We start from the raw sequence: 24,503 nt of genomic DNA, 5'->3' as shown, positions 1-24,503 counted from the left end.
ATCATCACCATCACCACCATCACCATCATCATTATCACCATCACCACCATCACCATCATCACCACCATCACCATCATCACCACCATCACCACCACCATCACCATCATCATCACCACCACCATCACCATCACCGTTATCATCACCATCACCACCATCACCATCATCACCACCATCACCATCACCATTATCATCATTATCACCATCACCACCATCACCATCATCACCACCATCACCATCATCACCATCATCACCATCATCACCACCATCACCACCACCATCATCACCGTTATCATCATTATCACCATCACCATCATCACCACCATCATCATCACCACCATCATCATCATCATCACCATCACCATTATCATCACCATCACCATTATCATCATCATCACCACCATCATCATCACCATCATCACCGTTATCATCATTATCACCATCACCACCATCACCATCATCACCACCATCATCATCACCACCATCATCATCACCACCATCATCATCACCATCACCATTATCATCATCATCACCACCATCATCATCACCATCATCACCATCATCACCACCATCACCACCATCACCACCACCATCATCACCGTTATCATCATTATCACCATCACCACCATCACCATCATCACCACCACCATCATCATCATCATCACCATCACCATTATCATCATCATCACCACCATCATCATCACCATCACCATCATCATCATTATCATCACCATCATCACCATCACCATCACCATCATCACCATTATCATCATTATCACCATCACCACCATCACCATCATCATCACCACATTTGGAAATATGACACTGTTCCCTGAGAAATCTCTGTACAAACAATTCTGTTGAGATACTCAGATTTCCATGCCTATCCATCATGACAGGCTACTTATTTTTGCCCCTGCTTACTGATGTCTATCCTTCCCTTGATGGCCATTCCCCCAAGAAGAGGGTTTTGCTCACCATAGAGGAGAAACCTCGTGTGAAACAAGGCTCAGAAGACCACCCAGGCATCTGGGGTGGCCCGTTCTTGCCCAGCAGTCCTGCCATATGGATGATTCAAATAGAGGTAAAGTTACGAGCTGCAACATAGCATAACTTGGAGCTTGCTTTCTGGAGTGGAAGTGTGTTAACGATAAGGACGCCAAGCTTATGCAGAAGTTACTGATTACTTTCAGGAACGATGAGCAGAAAATAGGAGACCGGCCGCTGTTAAAATGCTTTGGTAACCGCAGTTCTTTTACATTTCTTCTGTGGCAAGGAAGTGCAGAGAAATCACCCAAGATGCAGTCCACGGTTAAAGATAGTCATTGGTTGAAGGTGAGCACTTTCTTGGCTTCTCATTTTCTCGTCCACGTTTTGGGCTATTACAGCCGTTTAGAACTAGAACTTTGCCTTTAACACCTACAACGTGTACCCCAGCTCCTTTCTTCCTCTTGTAGACATAGGTCGGCCCTCGGTAGAGGTTTGGCAAATATCCCTGGTGCATCTTTGACTAGAGATGCGCTTTCTCTCCCTCTCTGTCACCCCCTCCTCTCTCCCGCTCCTTCCTTTATTTTGACACTTGGCTGTGTACCATTTTGAAAGCAGCACAGCCAAACCCATTTGCTGATCATTCCAGAAATGGCCTACATCTGGGAAGTTATTCTCCCATTGGGCCAGAATCTAAAAGAAAGTAGGGAACATCTTTTGTTGTTGTTGTTTCCACATTTTTGTTTCCGGAATTATGAGGTAATGTCCTCACAGCTGCAAAGAAATAAAAAAATACTTCTGGACAGGATCTATTCACTTGTTAAGTATCACCAGAGAAAAACATATTTAGAGGTGAGACTCCATGAGAACAGACATCCATCTGTATTTTGATGTTTCTATTATACAGGGGCCATGGACTTGTATAGTATTTTAAACCTATTTTTTATTGGGCAAGATTGGCATACTCTAGTCCCATTTATTACTCCACAATTTTGACAAAAAAAAAAAAAAAAAAGGAAGTTTCTTCTTTTTTGAACAGCCGTATGAGATTAGGGCCAAAATGTTTTTTTCCATATATATGTCTGTATGTGTATGATCCAAGAGTGTCTCGTTCATGGTTTCTCAACCTTGGCACTGCTGACCTTTGGGGCCAGATTATCCTTTGTTATGGGGTCTGTGCTGTGCATTGTTGGATGTTTAGCAGTATCCCTGGTCTTTACCCACTAGAGACCAGTAGCGTCCCTCCCACCCCCGGTCACGGCAAACAAATATCTCCAGACGTTACAGTATGTGCCATAGGACAAAATCACCCTTGTTGAAAACCACGGGTCTCCTTCTCTCTCTTTTTACTTTACATCTGTCTCGGTCGATGTGTCTCTAGTTCAATATCTGTATTCAGATATGTATATCCATATCTAAATGTATATGTGTGTGTATGACTCTTCTATTACATATTCAGTTACCCTCTTTGAAAGAATAAACTCAGATACATGAGTCAATAAATTGATTGCAGTAACAATGTTCTTCTTCACGTATAACATGGGAGTTTGGAAAGGTGCTCATTTATGTCTCCATTTGAGAATCTGGGAAAGAATAAGGCACTTATTTCGAAAAAAATGCTTGTCTTCCATTCTATAGCAAACGTTCTCCTGAATGAAAACGACAGTATCTCTGTCTTTAGCAGTGATGATTCTGAAGGTATGTCATGGCATTTGTGGATGTGATAGCCTATAAGAAAATCAGGGTTTTTCAGCCATGACCAGTCTAATGTGTAAAGTTGGTCGTATTGCATCTTTTCCCTTAAATACCTGTTATGTTTTTAAAATTTGGTGAGCTGGTCCGAAAGTCTGATTCCCTTGGAACTTCTTTGCAAGTGAACTGTCTCTTCCTTTTAAAAAACTTTTGTCTCTGAGCATTCTTGCAGACCGCTTATGTGCCGTTTACCTAAGTGCCTCGCCCATAAAGTGGTGGCGATGGTAACACAGCTTCACTGGATCGTGCTATGATGCCACACAGTTCACTCGGAGCAGAACCTCACGTGTGCTTAGCTCTACAGAAGTATTGGCTGTTGTTGTTTAGATGCGCGAGGCACAGAGTGAGTGCTGGTGCTGAAGATCTTGGGACAGAAAAATGAGTAGCGTGCACCCCTCGATCCTTCCCAGGCTGGTCTAAGAGCAGTAAAAGGGAATTTCAACAACCTGATTTTTTTTTTTTAAAGCATTTTTCTTCAGCTGCACCTACTTTGTAATAGCACATGTCAGTTTTCATTTTTTATTATTATTTATTTTATTTTTTTTGGCTGTGTTGGGTCTTCGTTTCTGTGCGAGGGCTTTCTCTAGTTGTGGCAAGTGGAGGCCACTCTTCATCGCGGTGCGCGGGCTTCTCACTATCGCGGCCTCTCGTTGCGGAGCACAGGCTCCAGACGCGCAGGCTCAGTAGTTGTGGCTCACGGGCCCAGTTGCTCCGTGGCATGTGGGATCTTCCCAGACCAAGGCTCGAACCCGTGTCCCCTGCATTGGCAGGCAGATTCTCAACCACTGCGCCACCAGGGAAGCCCCAACAACAACCTGATTTTAAAGTGGGCCAAAGACCTCAACTGACACCACACCAAAGACAATATATAGATGGCAAATAAGCATATGAAAAGATGCTTCACATCACATGTCATCAGGGAAATGCAAATTAAAGCAACAAGATAGCACCACACACCCATTAGAATGGCCATAATCCGGAACACCGACAGCACCAAATGGTGCCGAGGGTGTGCAGCAACAGGGACTCTCCTTCGTTGCTGCTGGGAGTGCAAAATGGGACACTCACTTTGGAAGGTAAGCAGTTTCTTACAGAACAAAACTACCCTTACTCCTTGGTGTTTCTTCAAATGAGATGAAAACTTACGTACACAATGAAACTTGCACTTAGATGTATAGAGCAGCTTTATCCATAATTGCCAAAATTTGGAAGCAACCAAGATGTCGTTCAGTAAGTGAATGGATAAATAAACTGAGGTACATCCGGATTATGGAATATTACTCAGCACTAAACAGAAATGAGCTATCAAGCCGTGAAAAGACATGGAGGAACCTAAGATGCATATCACTGTGTGAAAGAGGCCCATCTGAAAAGGCTGCACAGTGTATGATTCCAACTGTATGTCATTCTGGAAAAAGCAAAACTATGGAGACAGTAAAAAGATCAGTGGTTGCCAGGGGTTGGGGCTGGGGGCTGGGTAGGAATGAATAGGTGGAGCCCAGAGGATTTTTTTTGGGTTGGGGGGGGAACCAACATTGTTTTCTTGTCAACAGAACTTGCCTGGGGAAGTAGGGGGCCCACTCTGCCCCCAGAGGGGCTATGGACCTTGGTTGTCCGGGGCCCGTGGGAGAGATGGGTCCACCCAGTGAGAACAGCTCTGGCCACCACCGGCACCTGGGTGGTCAGAGGCAGGGTCTGGGGGGCCAGCAGGGGGCATGGGAGCCCCCCGGGGACCTGGGTCTTGGCTCCCCCTGGCTCATCTGCAGGAAGCCAGTGAGGGCGATCAGCTCAGGCCCACTGAGCCAGGCGGTGGAACAGCCAGAGGATGGAGTGGGGAGGACCCAGGGGGACATGCCTGGGGGTGGGACCAGCAGCTTCAGAGAGCCCATCACCTGCTGAGGGGCCTGAGACAGGTACAGGGGGGAACGCACTGCCCACAGGGCAGCAGAGGGTCAGAAAGGAAGACATCTTCACAGCACATCACTGGGAACCCTGCATCCCTGGGCGGCTGCTCTCCACTCTAATGTCCAGCTAGACTGGCCCTGAGGCCTCTGCCTGAGGCTGCTTCGTACAGAGGCCAGAATGAGGGATGGCACAAGGTATGATACTATAGTTATGGACATGTCGTTATACATTTGCCCAAGCCCGTGGAATATACAGCCAAGGGTGAACTCTAATGAAAAATACAGATTCTGGGTGATAATGATGTTTCAGTGTAGGTTCATCAGTTGTAACCAATGTGCCGCTGATTGGGATGTTGATAATGGGGGAGGCTGTGTGTATGGGGGCATAGGGTGTACGGGAATCTCTGTGCCGTTCTTTTAATTTTGCTGTGAACCTAAACTGCTCTAAAAAATAAAAACTTTTTTAAAATCAATGTTTTAAAATTTAATTTTTTAATTTAAAAAACCCTTTGAAGTTTCTCGGAAAGTGCTTAGTTCTAGGTAGTGAATGAAATTCAGATCTCTCATATGCTCTTGTCACTTAAAGATTTTCTGTTCCCGTATGATGCATGGGAATCGCTTAAGTAGATTTTTAAATTGAAATTTGAAATCCAGGATAGGTATTGTGTAAGTAGAAAAGGCCATTGAATTCTAGGTCATCTATTCTATGAGGAAAACATAGCTGACTTCCCAGATGCTGGGTGCTTATAATTCTGCAGATAACACATTTTTCTTGAAATTGACTTTTTTTTTTTTTTTGCAAAGCAAGGTCTTTTCTTGGGGTTATTGAGCTTTCTCTTGTATCCCATTTAATTCATCATGTTTTCTCAAGTGATCTCTCATTAAAACATGCTATTTTTTTGAAGTCCATATTAAAATAACCCAGAATCATGATGAATGGACTAGAATATCATATAAGTCAGGGTATAATGGACTTTGAGGTGCTCTGTATTAGTTTGATTAATTATTCTGTACTCTCTAATGAATAGCATAAATTAGCACAATGAAGAAGCATATATCACAAGAAAACCATGTGACAAAAATCTGACTTAGTAAAGTCAATTAGAATGGGAAAACCATGTATCTCTAGTAATTCTTTTTTTCCTGCTTAGGTTTTCTCCACTACAAATGAAAGTCAACTAAACTACATACTGAGCCTTCCAGCCTATATGTGTGTATCAAGGTGGTAGACTTTGCTTTAGTATTAAAATAAGTGCTTCTAGGATTTACTGAGTGTATTCCAAAACGGGTTACTAAACTCTTGTGTAGGAATGCAAGTAGTTTTCATTTATAGGGCACTGTATGTTTTTTCAAGTAACATTTTTTCAATGGTTGTAGTGATAATAGCAATAGAATCCAGTTCATGTATCCAGTTCATGTTATCTGGCAACACATTGTCTCTGGTTACTATTAATGCTTCTGAGTAATTAGCTCGATAATTTAAAATTAATCCTTAGCCTCTGCTGGTCAACACGCCAGAAACCAGGCCATAATGAGTCTCTCGGGAACTGCTTATTATGAACCACGGATCACCCCTGTCAAGTTTCACAGCTGCCAAGCATCTATTTTGAAAAATAATAGGGGACTTGAGAGTGCCTTTAAAGACTGCTGCGATTTTTCTCCTCACCGTCGTCCCAATCAATACATAGCATCTTCCTCGAGTTGTTTCTTTTATGAAGATACCCAGAGACTGAGGTGAGGCCGAGACACAGTGGAGGCCAGCGTGGCCTGGACCTGCTGGGGATCATTGCCCTGGGTGATTCATGCTTCCCGAGGTAGTGTCGGCCTTCAGGCTCAGAAGCAGAAACGGACTTGAGTTGGTGGAAGATTACGCGCGTGCGCACACACAAACACACACACACACACACACAGACATCCAAAGATGAATTTATTACTTGATAAAGAGGATTGTATGTCTCAGTACCCAGGATGCTATGAGATAGCTGAAGAGCTGGATGAAGTACTCAGGACTCCACGTGGCAACATGGAGAGAGAGAAGGAAGCAACACTTGGAGTGGGATTCCATGAAGTCCTGCGTAGCAAAGTACGACCAACAGTCCTTCTCCCTTTGCAGCTGGTTCTCCAGCTTCAGCAAGCCTCGGAATCATTGGGTAGCCTTGTTTAACACAGCTCGCTGCACCCCACCCTCAGAGCTTTTGATTCCGTGGGTCTCGGGTCAGACTGGAGATGTGCATATCTGACAAGCTTCCAGCTGAGGCTGACATTACTGGTCCCGGGACCCCACTTTGAGAACCACTGATGTAGGGTTATTTATGCTCTGGGGCTTCTCTCTAGGGTCCTCCTCTGCTTGGTAAGTTGTGCCACGTTCTAACATGGAAACTTTACGTTCTCTGCCCCCTGACCTCAACACTCCTCTTCTGACCAACCTTCCTCCTTCGTTCAAAGTTATGTAACATTTATTAAGATTTAGCTTATTAAGTAGGAGTTGGTGGTGGCTTCCTCAGCAGGAATGTCACTGAGGGCACAGTTTCAAAACAGTCACTTGTCTAGGGAGAGGGTTGGAGTCTCCGCTGGCCGTCATCTCTTTTGAAACATGGGTCACGGCTTCAATCTGTTGATGGGGGAAGAAGCCCGTCACTGATTCCTCTGACCATATGTGTTCAGGAAATCTAGGTGTAGGGGGAAGACGCCTTAACAGAGACCTCAGAGAGCAAAAGTCATTAGCGGTCAAGGTTTGTTATGAAATGAATTCAAGAACATGACGTTGGGGGTCTGGACACAGGGTAGAAAGAGCACCATAAGAATGGACTGGTTCCCCTTGGGGGAGGGCCGATGCTGGGCATGGCCACATCATCTCCCTGTGACTGTGTGGTTGCTTATTTAAGAGGGCTGTTTTCACCACAGACTGGACTGCTCGATCCTAAAGAGTCTACTTTATGGTTAACAAGTGTCTCCTTATGATGCAAGCATATGCCTTAAGTACTTTATGTAAAACACGAGGGACCCGTCATCGTTGGCGAGATGGAGAGAAGATGGGACGTACAGAGACGCTGTGCTCTGACAGATGCTGGGAGGTGACAGGGAGGTCAAAGTGAGCGAATAAACCCCGACAGTGATTTTTTGAAGCAAGTGGAAAAACTGCATGAAAATATTAAGGCAGATTCTCAGTTGGGGTGGAGGTTGGGGTTTGGTTGAAACAACATAGCATTTCTTCCATGGCTTTGATTTAGTTTTAGTCACTGTTATGGGGTGAACTGTGTCCCCCACCCCCCAAATCCATATGCTGATGTCCTAACCCCCAGGACCTCAGAAAATGAGCTTAGGTGGAAATAAAGAGTTGTTGGAGATAGAATTGGTTAAGATGAGGTCATACTTGAGTAGGATGAACCCCTAATTCGATATGACTGGTGTCCTTATAAAAAGGGCAAATTTGGACACAGACACGCATAGATGTGAGGACACAGGTAGAAAACTATGTGACGATTGGATTTGCAAGGAGAACGGGCAGCTAACGTTTAAAAGACCCGCACTCCTTGATGGCTTTTGGGGGCGGGGTTTAGAGGCATCATTTGGGGCGAGGGTTGCAGGGTACATGCCTTTCTTCTGATTGGTTGGTGGTGAGGTAACAGGAATCTTAATCATCAACCTCTGGTTCCAACCAGACTGGGTCTTGTGCTCCGTATGTAGTCACCATTCTCCACCCGGGTGGGAGCCTTAGTTTCTGAAGAACAACTCAAAGATATGTGTCAGATGGTTATGTATGTTCCTTGAGGAGCAACTAGGACTCTGTTTTTTGCTGAACTATTGTTTAAGCTATCACTACTTTTTTGCTTAACTGCTTTTCCTATGTTTCTGCATTCCCTCACTTCCCTAATTAGTAACTACTTCAGTCTGCTCTTTAGAACTTAGGGAAGGCCTAGAAGACTAAAGCCTTTTTCTGTAAACAAGAAACAGGGTACATGGAGGGGCTTGTGTACCAGGGAGGACCCTGCAGGGTCCTGCTCAGTTTCAGTCCCCCCTTTTCTTTGCTACTCCTCGGCCCTGATGGGAACAGGGACAGGACAAGCAAGGGAATAAAGTTTTGGATAGAGCGGTTAATTTTATACTTGGCAGGGGAACTCGGTTTTAGGGGGACTCAGTTGGACCATAAAGCAAGGAACGTCTAAAAGTTAAGAGGAGGGCATGGACCAGATCCTCCCCTAGGGCCTTCAGAGAGGGTTTGGCCCTGCTGACACTTTGATTTCAGACCTCTAGCCTCCAGAGCTGTGAGATAATATGTTTCTGTTGTTGAAACCATCTAGTTTGTGGTACTTTATTACAAAAGCACTAGGAAGCTTATTGTCACTGTGTTTCATTTTGAGTTTTAAATACTAATAGGAAGGGGCTTCCCTGGTGGCGCAGTGGTTGAGAATCTGCCTGCCAATGCAGGGGACACGGGTTTGAGCTCTGGTCTGGGAAGATCCCACATGCCACGGAGCAACTGGGCCCGTGAGCCACAACTACTGAGCCTGTGCGTCTGGAGCCTGTGCTCCGCAACAAGAGAGGTCACCATAGTGAGAGGCCCGCGCACCGCGATGAAGAGTGGCCCCCACTTGCCGCAACTAGAGAAAGCCCTCGCACAGAAACGAAGACCCAACACAGCCAAAAATAAATAAATAAATAAATAAATAAAAAATTAAAAAAAAATACTAATAGGAATAGTGTGATACTGTGATTTATAAGAATATATGTTTGGTTGTTCAGGTGACCAGAATATTTCTCATATTATGTATTTGGTCTTCACCCACTGGTTCCTGACTCCCAACTCTTAAAATCCTTGCAATTTCCTGTAATAAGAGTGATGAAGGTATCTTTTGTTATGTTAATGAGAATGGGGTGACTTTTGGAGAGCTCCTGGGTAATCTAAAGAAGGGGGTTGGTTGCCGCCCCCTTCAGACATCCTGGGAGGGGAGGTGGGCTGGAGGTTGGATCAATCACCAATGGCCCATGATTTCAACATACCTATGTAATAAGCCCTCTGTAAGAACTCAGAAGGATGGGATTCAGAGAGGTTTTGGGTCGGTGACCACGTGGAGGTGCTGGGAGAGTGTTGAGCTTGGAGAGAGCACAGAAGCTCCGTGCCCCTTCCCCATGCCTTGCCCTGTGCGTCATTTCCATTTGGCTGTTCCTGAGTTATATCCTTTTATAATCAACCAGTAATCTAGGAAGTAAAATGTTCCTCTGGATTCTGTGGGCCGCTCTAGCAAATTAATCAAACCCAAGGAGGGGTCATGGGAACCTCTATAGCCAGTTGGTCACAAGTATAGGTGATAAGTTGGACTTGCAACTGGTGTTTAAAGCCAAGGAGGGATTGTTGGAACCTCCAATCTGTAGTTTGTTGGTCAGAAGCTCAGGTGATAGCCTGGGCCTGCTGTTGGCATCTGAAGGCGGGGGGCAGTCTAGTGGGACTGAGCCCTCATCCCGTGGGATCTGGCGCTGTCTCAGGATAGATAGTGTCCTAATTGAATCACCCTGTTGATGTGCAAGAATTGCTTGGGGGGGAAACCACCCTCCCCCTCGCAACACACATGTTGGAATTGGGTCCAGGAACCCCAAAGAAATAGTATTTGTTGTTATTAGATTTTAAATGTTCCCCCAAATGGGGTTATGAGTTATGAATTTAATTTAGTGCAGCTCTGCATTAAAGTACTGGTCTGATCTATGCTTTGCATGGACCTTGTGCCTTTGCGAAGACTCCAGGCAACCAAATGATATAGAAGTTCATAAGACTGACCTTGTTCCTAAGCAGTTGAAAGTCATTTTCTTTATCATTAAATCAAAACTTATTGAGTGCTCTTAGAATTCTGACTTCTCCACAGTTAATCAATCACATGAGCCAGGCAGGACTCTAGAACTCTCTGTGAATTTCTAAGTTATTAAGAGTCGCTCCTTGTGTGAAAAGCACTCCTATCGATGGATTTGCATCTTGCCATAGACAGCAGCCTTGACTTTAGATGATCCCAGGGGTCTTCATAAACATCTCTGTGACAATCTTTATAAAAGCACTCTTCTTCGCATTTTAGAAAAGAAGAAATGAATTTTTCCGAAAGCTCACAGTTTATGACGGGGAAGTGGCCTGGGGTGCTAAGTAGGGTCTTCTGACTCCACATGAGGTGTGCTTTCTATTAAAATATTTTGATTTGAATCAACAATGTGTTATATATTTTTAGACTTCCTGGGCTCCACTGTCTGCATCTCTAAAGAGAGGGCATTGTCTTGAATCTCCCTTAACTGTCCCAATTCTCATGATCTAGAATTTTCCTCAGAACCTGGTGTTGCCAGTATTGCTGATGGCTTTCATGTGTTACTCAAATCCATGATAATGAGTGACCCAAGTGGCGAGACAGTCCTAGGCATGGTCATTCTGAGGTTTAGTGCCATCACTGGACACTTATATCCTCCCTCCCCACCCATTCTGCACTTTCACTTCTCCTCAGACACTGGTGGGCATTTCTCAAAAAGTTCCCCATTTCATGTTCACTTGCAAGATGCAGGTTGTCTGCATCATTATCTTGGTTCTGCCCTTGAGTTTCCTGGGGTTGAGGAACATCTCTGTGGTCTTCCCTCTTAGGACTCAGACTGGATGGACCCTGTGTTGTGTCTTTCTCACGTGGTTTTGGCCTTTCTTTGTAGGCGTTGTAAATGTTTTGGAGAGTTATTAGAGGCGTTAGTTAATTAGAGGATAAAATATTAGCAGGTAGAAGGTCTGAAAGTTAATAACTTCTTACCCCTTTGCTCTTTAATGGTTTTGAGAGGTTTAGGTAGGAATTCAGGGATGGAAAAGTCGATGAGACAGGGTAACATGTTACTGGGACACTCTAACCTCTTTCCTTTGGAAAGTTCCTTGTATTGTAAGACGATGGCATGTCATTAATGACTTACATGTGTCTTGTTTTCAGCAGGAAGATGGATTAAATGACCCTCAAAGGTCTTCTCTGATTTGTAATTATATGGTAGCATCTGAGTTAGAATTCTACAGTTTACAAACGTTTTGAGTGGGTATTTGCAATCATGTTTTGGGTCCCTTTCCTTGTCCTGGTTGTACTTAGACAACAGGCTTGGTCCTAGTCGAATAGATCTTATGCTTTCACAGAGAGGGATTGACAGAAATCCCCACTGATGGAAATGCTTTGCACAGAAGGTGACTTTTAGTAATGTTGAAGGAGGTCTCAGAGAGCTCTGGGATCCCACATGGCTCATGTGATGAACGGTGGAGAACCCTCAATAAGTTTTGATATAATAAATTGGTTTTCAATTGCTTATGAATAATAGCAGCTTTTGTATACTACCCTTCCCAGGTAGAAAAAGATTGAATCCCTCTGTAGCTCAGAGATCTTGTGAAGTCATTGTTTTAGTGGCTGGCTACATCCCTTTAGATTCCGCTAAAATTTCTCCTAATTTTCTGTTTTGTTCATGTATAAAACATCCCACAATAAAAACACAACAGCAACAAGAGCGACAACAATTAAGGAAAGAAAAAACCTAAGAAGACTCCTAAACATTACTAGTCATTTAACATTGCCTAAGTATACTTTAGTGAGTTGTAAATATGTACCTCATCACTGTCTATCCAGAGAATGATAGTAAAAGATGCAATTAAGAGTTGTGTAAACTAATGTTTTTAAATTACTGTTCCACATTGCTCTTGCATTTTTTTCTCCTTTGATAATGGTTTGAACTCTTCACAGGAACTTTGATATGTCCTTTAAACAATATTTCCAGTTTCTTTCAATTGTTTGGTACACAGCCTCACACGAAAGTTGCTTTCGAAAGTGCAGATTAACATAGCTGCCAATAACAAGTGGAATCGTATTGGAAAAACAATATGTTCTTTGGTGAATGTGCTCAAGAGACCACAATTCTCTTAGTTTCAGGAAAAATGTATTAACCTGCAGTGAAATTGTGATGGCTCCTAAACTAGCTTGGTTGATTGAGGAGGATCTTGTTGGGACTTGAAATGAAAAGACGTGTCCTTGGGCTAAAACGCTGACCCCCTCACCAGCCTTTTCGTAGGGACCCACTTTCCTCTTCTGCACTGGAGGGGCTACACTTCCGTGCTGCTCTTACACCTTCCCACCATGGGGTTCATTTCTTCAACACCCTCATCTTCTTCGAGAAATACGCCTCATATCTGCTTGCTTTTGTGGAGACTTAGCTTCTTCCAGAAGCCCCTCCATTGGAGAAAGCGCATTCCCTCCTGCATTCCCCATAGACTTGATGTCTATGGCAAGATGCATACTTTTCTCGGGTTGTGTTATTCATGCAGCATATTCTGAGATTTTGAGATCTGAGCTCAGAACGTTCCTGGGTGGTGTTCTTAGGATCAGCCCTGGAGGGGAAGTGGACGGAGCCTGGAGCGGGAGGAGGAGTTGGGCTGAGGGCAGGAGCAACTGCAGCCACCGTGGGTCCCATCGCACGCTCTGGAGCTTAGGGTGCCTTGAAAGTTACCCTGAATGGGACAAGGTTGGTCCTTTGTTCCCCAGCATCAACCAGGCATTGGATATGGGCGTCTCCCTGAAGAAACATGGCCTTGGGTCAGCTCTCTTCAACCAAGTACAACTTCTGGGCAGGGAGAGAGGGAGTTTAGCTGTGAGCTGTCAGCTCTCAACACTCTCAAGAGCCAGGAATGTGTTCATTTCAGTCACATGGTTGGGATGTGGGGACATCTGGGTGGTCCATGGCAGTATTACCCACAGACAATTACTCTTATTTTGTAGAACAGAATTCTCCTACAGTTCCAACCGTTGGCACCCCTTGGCCCTCTCACCCACCAGAGCTCTTCTGTCTTATGCTTTTTAAACTCCACTTTTCCACGCTGAGCACAAACACCTTCCATTTTAGTGCTTTTATTTCCTTTGCACAAGTGCTCTGTCTCTTTCACCACAAGACCTTCATTCCGTAATCCCTCAAAGTTCAGATAGTCTATTGGCCTAGTGTTTACCACATGTGCCACATTGTAAGGAACGTTTGGGGCATCTGTTAATCTACAGGTTACAGGGTCACGTCTAGGTCTACTGAGTCAGTCCCTGAGAACCTTTATGTTTAACACATTTCCCAGGTGATTCTTGAACCAGGGAAGTTTGAAAGTACTGTTACATTGACCCTTCTTGTAATTTCCTGCTGAGTCCTGTCTAGGACCTGTGATGCATCATTTTAATCTTTCTTTTTTTTTCCCCAGTAGTTTGATTTTCTTGCCCTTTGGCTACTCTCTAGCTATAAAATTCTAACTCTAAATCTGTCAGGCTCTAATAGCTGCCTACTTGGATGTCAGTTCAGTGCTGGGTACTGCCAGAGAAGATCACACACCTGTATGGAGTGGTGTGACTGTAAATCCATAGTCTCAGCCGCAGGTAAACATCTGAACTGTCCGTCCATCCTCTGAGTGTACCTCGGGTCAACTCCAACTCTCATCTTCCTTCAGCAACGGGTGCACTTTTCACTTCTCTCCTTAAATTCCCTCCCCCATTACACTCACTTCTTGTGGAAAATTTCCTCAGTTCTGGTCTCATTGGGAAAAATGAAGGGCACGGGAAGCTCCTGCCTCCCAACTTCCCGTCAGGACAGATTCTGTACTCACATTCCATGTAGACAGCATTGGAACTGACACTGGGTTTACCTTTGGTGTTTGTGGTATGGGCAGACCTGCCTACATCCGCAGATCATACCCTGCTCCTTATCAGCACAGGCCCACTTTCTAGAAAATATGTACCAGTTTAGTAAATCCCTCACTAATTATTTCCTGGCTGCAGATTAGGGAAAACGGGAATAGTCCCCAAAAGAGTAATTATGAAGATACGTCAGTATGGAGGAGAAGGGATTTGTGGAGAGCTGACATACATCTGTATACAAGATTTCACGGGATCTAAGAAGCCATGGGCAGAACATCCATTTTTACATAACCCTAAGATTTTTAAAAAGTGATCGTAAATAATGACAGATGGTTTAATGATGGTCATTTATGAAGCATCATTTGGTCTCACTAATATCTTGTTGCTTTGTTAACAGCTTTCATCTGGTCCAGGAGATGTGGTGATTTCTTCTGCCTTCATTTGCATTTTTGCATGAGATTGTGAATCCTTTTGTTATGTATTAGTAAGAATGTGTAGCACAGATTCATCTACCTGTGACATACTCCTTCCTTAAATCCTATAAAGTATTAGTTATTAGTTACAAGAAAATATGAAAATGTGCAAGTTCAGTCTTTCCACCAATGAATATTTGCCGCACCTCTTTAGTCTTTGCATTTCTGAGCACAGAATGATTTTTCCTTTCAATGTCAAATCTTAGTCTAATTATTTCAATCACCTTTTTTAAAATTAGTTTTTATTGGAGCATAGTTGATTTACAATGTTGTGTTAGTTTCTGCTGTACAGCAAAGTGAATCAGTTATACATATGCATATATCCACTCTTTTTTAGATTCTTTTCCCATATAGATCATTACAGAGTATTGAGTAGAGTTCCCTGTGCTATACGGTAGATTCTTAGTAGTTATCTATTTTACATATAGCTGTGTGTATATGTCAATCCTAATCTCCCAATTTATCCCTCTCCCCTTCTTTCCACCTTGGTAACCGTAAGTTTGTTTTCTACATCTGTGACTCTATTACTGTTTTGTAAATAAGTTCACTTGTACCATTATTTTAGATTCCATGTATAAGCGATATCATATGGTAATTTGTCTTTTTCTGTCTGACTTCACTCAGTATGACAATCTCTAGGTCCATCCATGTCACTGCAAATGGCATTATTTAGTTCTTTGTTATGGCTGAGTAATATTCCACTGTATACATGTACCACATCTTCTTTATCCATTTATCTGTCAGTGGACATTTAGGTTGCTTCCATGTCTTGGCTATTGTAAATAGTGCTGCAGTGAACATTGGGGTGCATGCACCTTTTCAAATTATGGTTTTCTCCAGATATATGCCCAGGAGTGGGATTGCTGGATCATATGGTAGCTCTATTTTTAGTTTTGTAAGGAACCTTCATACTCTTCTCCATAGTGGCTGCACCAATTTACATTCCCACCAACAGTGTAGAAGGGTTCCCTTTTCTCCACACCCTCTCCAGCATTTACTGTTTGTAGATTTTTTGATGACTGGTGTGAGGTGATACCTCACTGTAGTTTTGATTTGCATTTCTCTAATAATTTGTGACGATGAGCATGTTTTCACGTGCTTTTTAGCCATCTGTATTTCTTCTTTGGAGAAATGTCTATTTAGCTCTTCTGCCCATTTTTGGATAGGGTTGTTTGTTTTTTTGATATGAGCTGCATGAGCTGTTTATGTATTTTGGAGATTAGTCCCTTGTCAGTTGCTTCATTTGCAAATATTTTCTCCCATTCTGAGGGTTGTTTCTGGTTTCCTTTGCTGTGCAAAAACTTTTAAGTTTAATGAGGTCCCATTTGTTTATTTTTGTTTTTATTTTCATTACTCTAGGAGGTGGATCAAAAAAGATCTTGACGCAATTTATGTCAGAGAGTGTTGTACCTATGTTTTCCTCTAAGAGTTTTATAGTATCTGGTCTTACATGTAGGTCTTTAATCCATTTTGAGTTTATTTTTGTGTATGGTGTTAGAGAATGTTCTAATTTCATTCTTTTTCATGTAGCTGTCCAGTTTTCCCAGCACCACTTATAGAAAAGGCTGTCTTTTCTCCATTGTGTATTCTTTCCTCCTTTATCAAAAAGTGACCATATGTGCATGGGTTTATCTCTGGGCTTTCTATCCTGTTCCATTGATCTATATTTCTGTTCTTGTGCCAGTACCATACTGTCTTGATCACTGTAGCTTTGTAGTATAGTCTGAAGTGAGAGAGCCTGATTCCTCCAGCTCCGTTTTTCTTTCTCAAGATTGCTGTGGCTATTCAGGGCCTTTTGTGTTTCCATGCAAATTGTAAAATTTTTTGTTCTAATTCTGTGAAAAATGCCTTTGGTAATTCGGTAGGTATTGCATTGAATCTGTAGATTGCTTTGGGTAGTAGAGTCATTTTCACAATGTTGATTCTTCCAGTCCAAGAACATGGTATATCTCTTCATCTGTTTGTGTCAGCTTTGATTTGTTTCATCAGTATCTTATAGTTTTCTGAGTACAGGTCTTTTGCCTCCTTAGGTAGGTTTATTCCTAGGTATTTTATTCTTTTTGATGTGATGGTAAATGGGATTGTTTCCTTAATTTCTCTTTCTGATCTTTCGAATTATAGTTTAAGTAGTAATTAAACCCAACATGTGTAGAACCAACAAGGTACACAACTCAGTGTAAATGGTGATAGCATGCACAACTGTGACCACCAAGTTCACATGTGTGGAGTGTTGACCTCTATGTCATGACTGCCACCTGGCCAACAGTTATGGTGCACATTCCTCACAGTTGGGGTAAGAAGCACCCCGACTTCAGAAACAATCAGATTTTATGTCTTCATGGTGTGTTATCTCAGGACTTTTCCTAAGGTTGTTGAAAGGGTGCGTTCTAGGTCCAAACAAGTGGATCCTGGTTATTAATCATGTTTCCAGAACTCATTGCCTCCTCGTGTCCACCAAACTTTCTTTCTGTGCTTTGTCTCTAATTACTGTGGAGTGCCCGTGTAGCTGGGATACTTAGATTTTAGTGGGGACCCCATATCCAAAGTTGGACGGGCTGGCCCGGTGGTTGCCATGGAGGCCGAGCTGAAGCTACATAACTGAGCATAGCCTCCTAGTGTCAGAAAGTGCCACCTCTTCATTCAGACACCCACCAAAGGGACTGCTGAGAGGCAGCCCATTGCCAGCTGATGGCAGTCCTCATGCCAGTGGCTTTAGTGTGGCTGGGTTATAATAATCTTAAAGAGTGCAGAAGATTTGCCTTCGCCTCTTGATGGCAAAAGCAAAATGTGCTTTTATATTAAATTTTAGAGAGGTTTTAACATCTCATGTTTATGCCCAAGGACTTAATATGCCACTTACCTCAGACTTTTGGGACCTCTTCTATCTTTCTTGCCTGTTTCATCCACTTCCTCCCCTACGGCTCCTTCTCTTCTTCCCAGTCTTGTCTTTCTCACCATCACTGAGACCCACACAAATGATCAAAACTAAAGTCAGGGACCCTTCAAAGTAAGGGTTGGAAACAGAAGTGGGTGTGGCCGACTCAAGCCACCCACCTGGGAGATAACCCTTCCAGCACTTCGAAGCAGATGGTCATTCCTACATGATGAACCCTTGTACCTCTGCCCTGCCAGCCTGGGCACTTTATTCCATAGGCGTTTACTTTCTAGACAAGCAGCTATGGCGACTGGGGAGAGATTCCTGGAATTGGGAGAATCCACACAATTTACAAGCGAAGTAAAAACTTGAGAGTGATGTCTGAGCATGCCTGCCTTTATAAGCTGCATTCATCCACCCTGTTTCTTGTCCCTGCTATGAAGCAGAGGCTGGGAAGAGAATGAAGTTTATACCGATGTTTCTTTATTTTTTATGTTTCCCAGGAACAGTGCTGTAGTTGTTTAATTTATATAGAGCTACTCTATTGCTCATGCTTCCCTTACTTTGTAATACGAGTCATTTACTAAATTTTAGTTATTACATTTAATGCTCCCTCTAAGCCTACCTAAGATTGGATTTCTTTCAGCACAAGTCATTTATTCAGTCTTGAAATCTTCCAGGGCTTTATGTGATTTTGTGGAGAATGCACAATTTACCAGAATTTTCTCCTGAAAATATAAATTTTATTACCAAACATGGTTCAGTGAATACATGTCCAAAATCATATCTGTGGCAAGAATGAATTCAGAGCTAGCACATCCTCTTGGAGGAGATTACAGTTGGAAGACTACTGCCTGAGGTGTGCTAACAGAAGCTAGTATCTCTGATTCTATGGTGGGTCCCAGCATTCTGTCAGAGACAGTAAGTAGTAAAAGTTGCGTCCTCATTTAGTGCTCTCCCACAGACAGAATTTGTAAGCATATTCCTTATTAAAATTCTTAGGAAAGTGTTAATGAAAGTAATGTTTTCCCATATGGCATCATCGAGCCCTTGCTGTTCTATACATTTTTCTTTAGATGACTTTATTTACATCTATAAAAAGATAATTAGCATGATTATTTCTTAAATAATTTGTACTTGATTCTGAATACAAGTTTTTGTTCAGATTTTCATATTCTCAGGCTGAATCTCTTGGACATTTACTCTACAGGAAACAGAATAATGCAGCCATTTCTTAAAAGCTCCACCCAGAGAAGATGAAAAATTTGTTCAGCTCCATCTATTTATTTCCTTCTTTTCAGTTCCTCATGATCTAATGATTAAGTTTAAATTTATTTGTATGACTCCCTATTCCATTCATTTACTTACTCCGTCAATAGTCATTAAGATCATGAGGGAGCCAGTGGTGAGGGGGAGATATAGACACATTCTGTCTTTAAGGAGGTCATAGGCAGGGGTGGGGTGGGGAGTGGTGGTGATGATCACTAAGGACAAACAACACGAATATGTTTATACTTGGCAACTGTGTAGAGTGCCTCGGAAGAGAAGTACAGGGAGGCACAGAGCATATGCAACAGGGGAGCTGTTGTAGTCAGGCAGTGGGGGTCAGGGAAGGCTTCCTGAAAGAAGTGGCACTTGCACTGACCTGAAGGATGCATTCGACTTGGGGAGGGGACAAGTTCTGGGTGGGAGGACAGCACTTACAGAGGTTCTCATTCCTGGACAAGCTTGCCAGGTGTGAAGAAGTGAAGCAAAGAATGTGACCGGGCCCTGCATTCCAGTGGTGGGGGCCAGAGGAGAGGGCTGGGTGTCTGGAGCGGTATGTTTGTATGGTTAAATACTGTTTTCCTATAGAATTCAGTTCACTGTGAGAGATTTGTAGAATCCAGAGGGAAATTTTTCAGGGGGAGTGGTTAATGAAAAGGCTGTTTATTTACTGAGGACGATCCGTAACATTTGAAGGAACTCCTACTCTAAACAACAAATGTAAACACATAGCTTTTTTTCCCTTTTCAGTAGACTTTGTTTTAGAGCTGTTTTAGGTTCACAGCAAAATTGAGCAGAAAATACAAAGAGTTCCTATGTACCCTCTGACCCTGTACATGCACAGCCTCTCCTGCTATCACCCTCCCTCCCTAGTGGTGCATTTGCTACATGGATGAACCTTCATCGACACGTCGTCATCACCCCAAGTCCATAGTTTACATCAGGGTTCGCTCTCGTACATTGTATGGGTTTGGACAAATGTATGATGTATCCACCATTACAGTAGCATACAGAGTGGGTTCAGTGCCCTAAAAATCCTCTCATGCTCTGCCTATTCATTCCTCCCTCCCCTCAACCTCTGACAACCACTGATCCGTTTACTGTCTCCATAGTTTTGCCTTTTCTAGAATGTCATAGAGTTGGAATCATACAATATTGTAGCCTTTTCAGATTGATTTCTTTCACTTAGCAATATGCATTTAAGTTTCCTGAGAAGTATTTTGAATGAATGTATAGTTGTGATGATCACTGGCAAAGATTCATTTTAAAAAATATTTTGAGCCATGGAAATGCTTAGTCTCAAGTTGTCTCCTGAACTCCTCTTTTAGCTGCTATTGAATATATGAGAAACTTTGTGAGTATATCGACAATACAAAGGAATAGCCTTATAACAATAAATGAAATCAACTATTTTATTTCTTAATTCCAAAGTAATAGGAAAATATTCTGGATTAAAATGAACTGCTAAATTTTAATCTATGCCTTCATTTTAAAAACCTTACATTTAACATGAAAAGAAAATCATCGATTGAGCCACAGCTAGTTGCTTGTGGTCTCATAGGGTTGGTTTGTAAAGTGTAGGTCTATTGCGGGTTTTGTGGAGTGGTTTCAACTCAAATGTTCTGTCCTGCTGTTGGGCAGTCACTCAGTGTTGAGTTTCCGCAACTGCACACTGCTTAGTCCTTGTGGCTGTTGCACACCATCACCTGCTTGTGCTAAAAAACAAGTGGGATCTGTTCTGATTCTCTTTTTTCTTTGCTGATGGTTGTATCTAGATAACTAGTTTTCATCTCTCTCTATCCTTCCCTTGAGGGCTGTCTTTGAGTGAAGTGTTTACTTGAAGCTTTTGAAGAATTATTTTTCTTTAAGGAAAAAATCAAAAGTCTAGAAATGGAGGGACTTTGAAAATATCATTGAAATAGTGTCTGGGTGCAGTTGATTGAACTTATATAGACTCTTTGAAAGTTGGATTGACTGGCATTCATGTTTGATCTAGTTAAACCAATAAAATACAGGATATAATCTTTATATAATTACAAAAGTCCCGCTGTCTGATCCTACCTGGAGGTTACAATGATGATTCTAGAGGCAAATGTCTTTCATGCCTAATGTACTTTGTCTCTTTATTTTGCTGGCTTTTAGCCAGAGGGAGACATTTTTATTTTTGTTGTCAATTGCCTTTACTGGTGAAGGCTATTGTAATCCAACTAAAATCTTCCCCCCAGGCGGGATGTTGAAATGTACTGGATTCTTGTCTTTTTGCATTGCTTTCCTGCTCAAAGAGCATTCCAGGTAAGCAACGTAGGTGGATGGTGCAATGTACGTGCACACCTGGCCCAAACACAGTGGCTGGAGTTACTCAGGGGTTTATAGACATCCTTGATGCCATTAGGCAGGGTTCTTAGAAGTTCTGTGTAGAGATAAATTGTATTGTATGGCCGATGCTGATTGATAAAGGCAAAAGCATAGGGCAGCTGCAAAACCTTGACATGGGGGGGGATTGTTTTAAGAAAAATAGGAAACCCAAAACCCAAAAAAGAAATAGGGTGGAAATGTATGTGTGTGTGTGTGTGTGTGTGTGTGTGTGTGTGTGTAGAAAATTTCTGCATAGAGAAAACTCCATGAATAAATTCAAAAGGCAAATGATGCACTGGAAACATTTTACAACACCTATTACAGACAAATTATTATTAAGTCTAATTGGTACTAATAGCTGCTACAATTGCTAAGAAAAGTGTAAACCATCCAAAATAGAAATGGTAAAATGCATAGACAGTTCACCGTAAAGGAAATACAAATGGCCAATCAAAGGCAATTAAAGCAATTGCCCTCTCATCACATTGGCAAACATTGGAAAATTGCTACCACCCAGGGAAAAAAACCATGATAATTCCCCCCCCGTCCCACCTCCTATCCCCCAAGCCTCACTAATAAGATGGAACCGGTTAGCATAGGATGAGTGTTATACACAGGAGCTGGGAGACTGTAAGTCCAGGATTCCTCCTCCACTCCTCAGAACACAAATAATGGCAAACAAAGTAACATCAATAATCACAGTAGCCTTTCTTTTTTTTTTTTTTTTTTTTTTACATCTAACTCTGTGCCAAATATTTTGCTGAATACTTTGCATGGATTACCTTTTTAATCTTCCCAAGCAAACTATGACATACTATCTTCAGTAATGAAAAAAGAAATGATTATAATCACAATAATCTTCCATGCCTGCTCGCCCTGTTGCCCTGAATATTTCTTTCTAATGACAGCTTTTCATTTTATGATTAATGGGAAAGTTTGCTTAAAATGAAAATGCTTTGGTTGAGGAAACGCATTGATATTAATTCCCAATAAAAGGTAGACAACAGATGGGCTTTGTGGCTATTGGGGTATACGAGCCAGTAGGACAGGGAACGCTGTGTTTCAGCATGGGGGGAGCTGCAGCAGAGTTTGCATTTGCTGGGCGGCTGAAGACAGTCTTTGCTGGATTCTTTTATTGTTGAGGTTGGACCATTTTATCTACAAAGGGAACAAAAGAATTCTAACCGAGGTGTACCATGACCAGAGCGTCTCACAGATCTAATCCTCTATTTTCTTTTAAACCCAATGACATTTGCTAAATAAAATATTTTATTTCCAGTAAGTCAAAATCCACTGTAGTCTGCTTTCTTCCTATTCAGCCAGCCTCCTCTCCTATTGTCTGCTCCAGCCCATTCATCCGATCTGCTATTCCCTGAGCTTACAGCGTTCAGGACTGTCTGGACCAATTCTACGCTCCTTCCAAGATTATAAACCCGGAGATTCCTTCACAGCCCACTGTAAATCTCACCCTGTGTCTCACTCAGCTTTCCTCACTGGGGCACTCACAGTTGAGTTTAACCACTGGCTTCAGGATGTCCATATTTTAGTTGCCGTCTTTGACTCCCAGTTTCTTAAGTAGAAAATGGGTAAATGAAACTTGTGTCGTCGTATATGGGATGATTATGTGGGGCTGAATATGTCCAACACCAGAGCAAGTGCCTGCTATACAGATGTGGCCAGTCATGTAATCATGATAATATTTATCAATAATAATCAGGTCAGTGGCATATTACCCCACTGGTAATATTTTTGTCAGCCACTAATTGGGGGCAGGCAGCAGTTGCCACGCCTACTTTTGCAGACCCAGTCACCTTTGCATGGCCTTTGATGGAGGCCACCTCTGTGAGAACCAGGAGCTGGTCCAGTTGCTAGTGTGAAACTTTGAAGCGCAGAGCAAACAGGAAGGCCGGTCTGCTGGACCACGCTCTAGTTGAGGAGCTAAGGCTTAGATCAAAGAAAACAGATCCTACAGCAGGAGAGGGTGTGATACATCTCTCAAGAGCAGTGCAGCAAATGCAGCAGAGGCAGACCTCCAGAGGTCCTGCCCGTCTGTCCAGGAAGAGGAAGACCTGGAGGGGAAGGAGGTGGAAGCTGGTCCGAGGTCAAGGTTCCCAGAGCAAGGAGCAGGACCCTCTGACCTGACACGAGGAGGCAGAAGGTCCTCAGACCTGGTGAAGGAGGTTGTCAGGATCTGGCCCTGACCTAGTCTCTTAGATTGGCGTCCATTCACTTCAGCCCTGAGTCTCTTTAGAAGGAACCCTACTGGTTCCCATCTCTGGGCTGTGAGCACAGAGCACTCAAGTTGGGGCCGGGATGTTCTCTGACAGACGTGGTCCTTGGAAGTCCCAGCAGGACCCAACCCCGCATGGACCAAAGACCCTTCCGGGAAAAGACAATGAGGGCGGACGTTCTCCAAAGTGCCTGGACCCTGCTGTCAGCTTTCCTGTGATAATATACTCCTCAACGTTTGGCCCCTGCTTTTTGTTGCAGTTGTCACCCTGTTTATGACCAACAGCTCAGTCTGCCTAACCCCGCTGTGAACTTTGAGTTTGTCACCAGGCCAAGGGCTCCTTTTCTGAAACACCAATTTGCCCATAATGCCCTCTTTCTTGCACCCTTTTTACTAACACGTCATTTCCAGTAATTAAACCATGTCCACTGTTTGTCCAGCTTTGGCCTCTGCCCAATCTAATTATTTCTCTGATGTCAGCCCTGCCAAAGATCATACTTAACCTCAGCCCAGGCTGTTCATGTACTGCTCCAGCTTCAGCCCTTGTTTGTCGGACTGATGAACATTGATACGTAGAGAGAGATGAGGGCCCCCTGAGGATGTGTGGACCTTAATAAGGGGATGAGTAGGTTGATACCAGATTATCTAAAATTGCAGGTATGTTCAGCAATTTGGGGGAGTTAAGACTGTAAAGGAGAAAGTTAGGGCCGTATGGTGCAGAGATTTAATAGCTAAAGCCTTACTGTGGGACTGAGATGTATAGCCGAGTGATGTTCAGATAGGAGAGGAAGATTTCTAATCCTGAACAGTTGAGATCTACCCAGTGGTTTTGGGAATCCTGTATTATTAAGATATATTATTGTGAATGGAAGAGCAAATATCCATACAATGGAAGGTGACAATGAAAAAGAATGAAGTATTGACATATATGACAACATGGATGAAGCAAAAATACTATATCGTTTAACATAATGTAAAACATTATGAAATGAAAGAAGCCAGACACAGAAGACTACG

General features: G+C 42.8%; 1 protein-coding gene and 1 pseudogene across 1 annotated transcript in view; one reads left to right on the top strand and one right to left on the bottom strand.

The window, feature by feature from the left end:
• Window positions 1-24,503, top strand: part of ANOS1 (anosmin 1) — a 192,358-nt gene that overhangs the window by 12,519 nt on the left and 155,336 nt on the right. The window lies entirely within an intron of this gene.
• Window positions 4,419-19,293, bottom strand: LOC114236740 (histone deacetylase complex subunit SAP25-like; annotated as a pseudogene).

Source organism: Balaenoptera acutorostrata, chromosome X, assembly GCF_949987535.1.
Source record: "Balaenoptera acutorostrata chromosome X, mBalAcu1.1, whole genome shotgun sequence".
Classification (NCBI taxonomy): Eukaryota; Metazoa; Chordata; class Mammalia; order Artiodactyla; family Balaenopteridae; genus Balaenoptera; species Balaenoptera acutorostrata.
The sequence above is the reverse complement of the archived record's forward strand: the minus strand, read 5'-3'. Positions and strand labels throughout refer to the sequence as shown.